Genomic DNA, 4,366 nt, shown 5'->3' on the forward strand with positions numbered 1-4,366 from the left:
TAATTGAAGGACATTTTCATCTTGAGCTCTTTGAGCTCAAGGTTCTTCACAATTTGACCCTTCTTACGAAGTGTTTACAGCCGTTTGAAGAGGGCATCAAATCCTATCATTGATTCCCACCTTCAAATTTTGAGATTTACCTCTAAATTTCAAATTTGAAGGTGAGAAATCCTACAAAACTTAGTATAATTTAGTGCAAAAACCTTCAAATTTAGTCATTTACCTCAACTATTTCTCATATGTAGGTTTGCCAAGTTTTTGGGAAAAAAAGAACAAATTGAGTACTATTGGTAACATAATTGATACCCATATTAACAAGTTGGAAACCTCAGAAGGATTAGTGAATTATGCCCAAGGAGTTCAACCCATTATATCTTGTGGGTTCAAGGCCCAATTTAAACATTCTTAATTTGTATATTTCTTATGGATATGGAACACCATTAGCGTACTCTATTTGTGTGTCTTCCCTTTGATCGGTACCCTTTCTGTATGTAAAAAAATGTGTACAAAATAACCCCTTTTGTTGAACTCACATGCAATTTTCAAGAAAGTTGAAAGGCCAGTTAATATGGTATGCTCTTAATTAAAAGATCCAAGCGACCAAGCCTCAAGGGTCGAGAAGACCACACTCCAATGGTGTCCAAATTTCCAATACCTATAGACTTGGAACTTGCTTCAGTGCTCAAGCTCCAGAGTCCACACTCCAACCGATAATAAAGGTAGGGAAATTACCCCTAAGTAACCTCAACAATCTTGAATATTTTTAGAGAGTCAAAAAACTTTTGGACAGTCAAAATACCCCTCAGTAACCTTGCAAATATATGGAAAATCAAATTTCTTTTAGCAACTCTTCATAAGAAAAAAAATATAGGGTGGTGAACCTACAATCCCTTCTCCCCCACCCCCAGGCCCACGCCCACACCCACACCCACACCTACACCTACACCCATGCCCCGTCCCCCCCCCCCCCCGCCCCCAATTGTATATACAAGGTGGTAAACCTACAACCCCTTCTCCTTGTTAGGAATTGAGGAGTATTTAAGTAGAGATTAGAGTGGTTTACTTAATGGAGAGAGACAATTTTCACACACACACACACGAGAGAGAGAGAGAGAGAGAGAGAGAGAGAGAGAGAGAGAGAGAGAGCACATGATATGCGTGGTTCATCGGAGTGTAGGCTACATCCATAGGAAAACAACCACTCAATGGCTTTGCACTTCAAACTAGAAGTAATTTCAAAGGGATTAGCAACCCTTAATGGACTTCCCACCTTGTTTCACTCTCTTACACCACACCTCCACTAGAATGCCTTACAATCATTTTGTGTGTAGAAGAGGCCTCCTTTTATATGCCAAAAGGAACCTCTATGGGCTTCCCTCTCTCATGAGAGACACCCGTGTGTGGCCACCCTCCTTGTGTAGAAAAATCCAAGTAGAACTTCCAACCACCATCCACTGACCAACTAGCCACTAACCGGCCATTTTTTGGTCATTTTTTGGCTGCCATCTAGCCACAATATTCCAGCAAAAAGAAATATTCCAATGAGAAACTAAAAGAGCAGACTATAGTTGTGATGGTCTGTTTTCTTTACACATGCACACATTAGAACACTAAAATCATGCACTAATTCAAAGAGAATACCTCATTTAAGATTGACAACATGATGAGGACCAATTTTTCTTGGCGCTGGTCCCCTCTCCAAAAAGTCTTTATATTATAGTTTTCTCTTGAAGAGAGCTTTGATTAAAACACAAGGAAAGTTCTTGTGGAGCTTTCCTTGAACCAAGAAGACGGCGTTATTCAAGATTCCATGGTATAATCCTCCTTCCCAAGCCCTAAACACCCCATCAGGGAGAAACAATTGCAAGGTTAGAGGTAGATGATGGTGAAAGGAGTATTTTTTTAGAAAGATAATTCAAGGAAAGCTCTTGTGGAGATTTCCTTGAACCAAGAAAACATCGTTATTCAAGATTCCATGGTATAATCCTCCTTCCCACCCCTAAGCACCCCATCGGGGAGAAACAACTACAGTGTTAGAGGTAGATGAGGGTGAAAGGAGTATTTTTCAAGCAGGAGACTTTTTACTTTGTATACGATTTCTCAATGGGCAAGCTCTTATCATATCTTAGATAATAGAGTAGTAGGAGATGATGAAGAAGAAGATGAAGCTTCACTTGCTTGGATTGCATCCATAACCAAGTTATTGAGTATGGAGTTTATTGAGAGAGAGAGAGAGAGAGAGAGAGAGAGAGAGAGAGAGAGAGTTTGCGTCCTTTGCCTTGCCACCTTCAAAACTTACAAAATAAAAGTGTGTGAGAGAGAAAAACCCAACTCGCCCTTCTTGCTAAATTCATCCCCCCCACTTGCTCAAATTCAAAATGGAATGCGAGAGAGTTTGCTTCCTTTGCCTTGCCACCTTCAAAACTTACAAAATAAAAGTGTGTGAGAGAAAAAAACCCAACTCGCCCTTCTTGCTAAATTCATCCCCCCCACTTGCTCAAATTCAAAATGGAATGCTTATTAAGTGTACCAGTAGGTGGTGCCAATTTTGATTTTGAGGTTTAATAGAAGGTATCTAATGAGATACTCTCTTAGAAAAGTCTATCTCTCTTTCATCTTTCCACGTGGAGAGAGCAAGTGGAGAGAGAGAATTCAGCGAAAGAGACTGCGATATTTTTATCGACAGCTATAAATCTGAGAGAGAGAGAGAGAGAGAGAGAGTGATTTTGTTTGTGGCTCTATGTCTTTAGGACAAATAGTGGAGCTAATGTAGTTGGGAGACGACATGTGGACCATAGTCTCTTTCCCTCTTTGTGTTGTGATCGTCTACATGGGAGGTTGTGAGATGCTTTGCCTATAGGAGACGAAGGGGGCAACAGATAGTTTGGTCCATGTTGCCGCACACTACCACTCAAATGAAGAACATCGGAGTAGAGGTGGGATAGGGTTAATAAGGAAATCTATTGTGATGCCATCCTCAGCCAGTGCAACAAAAAGGTCTCTCTCTCTCTCTCGCCCTTGGTTGCTGGGGAGGCTGTCTATGTGTGTGTTGCAAGGGCACTAAGGTGGTGTGGGTTCCATTGCTTAGTGCTGCTATTAGACGCGGGAATGTGGGCAAGCTTATCTGTAGGTTGTGTCTTGCGTAGAGGATGTTGGTAGAAATGAAGGCTTGGAGCTTGGCTTGGGAAGGTGAGAGTCAGCAGGTGAAGGTTGCGCACGTGCGTAGGTTTCTGAGGACAGAGCTTCAAGTGGGAGCAAGAGGGAAGCATGTGTGCAGACTGACAAAGAGAGAGAGAGAGAGCTGTAGTTGGCAGCAAAGGCTCAGGGGCTATAACCCTTTGTAGGAGAGCCGATACCAGGAGAGGAGGAGACGCAGGATGATCTGGTATGAAGCAGAGGGAGGTGGAAAAGAGAGATTTGACTTTGATTGCACTCTGCGAGAACCTAGAGGCCGTGTGCAGAGGGGGACAACCTTTTGATTTCAATTGCGAGATTCCCTTGGAATAGAATCTAGCTAATTAATGAATAACTTCAAAAATGTAACTTTGCATATACTACAACCTTACATTTTTGAATAACTTAAAAAATGTAACTTTGCATATACTACAACTTGTCCCCACTTTCCTTTCTTGAAAGGACTCTTCTCCTTTCTCTTTTGACTTGAGTTTAGTAAGGGTGCACTCACACACATACCAACTTGCCCAACTTCCTTTCTCTAGGATGTGTCGTCTAGACAAACTTGGAACAAAAGGTCTAGGATCAACTTACCAAAAATGGCTTGGTTGATAAAACCTTAGACTTAGCTTTGTTCTTTCACTTATTAAAAACTATAAACTTATCCTTTAAATTAATCATCTCGGATGCAAGACCTTTGCACAAACCTTAGAGGCTTTATGAAGCTGACTCGGGATACAACCTACCTCTTAATTTAGGACCTGCTAAATTAGGATGAGCTTTGGTAATAACAAAACTCATCCTTGCGCTTTAAAACTTCACTTCTTGTGCAAAACCTTAGCACAGTGCTTTGAAGGTGCCACCAAGCTAGACTTCATACTTGAAGCCTGAAGAGTTATTCTAGTGACTTGGACTTAGTATAGCTACTTTCTATTTTAGACTCCTATAATTTTTCTAGGTCATCTCTCCGTTGTTTTGTACCTTTGATCAAGGATTCTTAGGGTATTTTTATCCTTCCTTGACCTGTGCCTATGATTGCGATAACTAAATATAAATTACCCTTGCTCTTTTATGGACTTTTTTCCTTTTTGTCCCAAGCCTTTGACCAGGCTGGTCCATAAGCACTTAATCAATTTCACTTGTTGTCTTTTTAATTTTTCTAGACTTGTGTGTCCAATTTAAAATGAAAAAT

The sequence above is a fragment of the Adiantum capillus-veneris genome, chromosome 2 (genome assembly GCF_014529385.1).
Source record: "Adiantum capillus-veneris isolate H3 chromosome 2, ASM1452938v2, whole genome shotgun sequence".
Classification (NCBI taxonomy): domain Eukaryota; kingdom Viridiplantae; phylum Streptophyta; class Polypodiopsida; order Polypodiales; family Pteridaceae; genus Adiantum; species Adiantum capillus-veneris.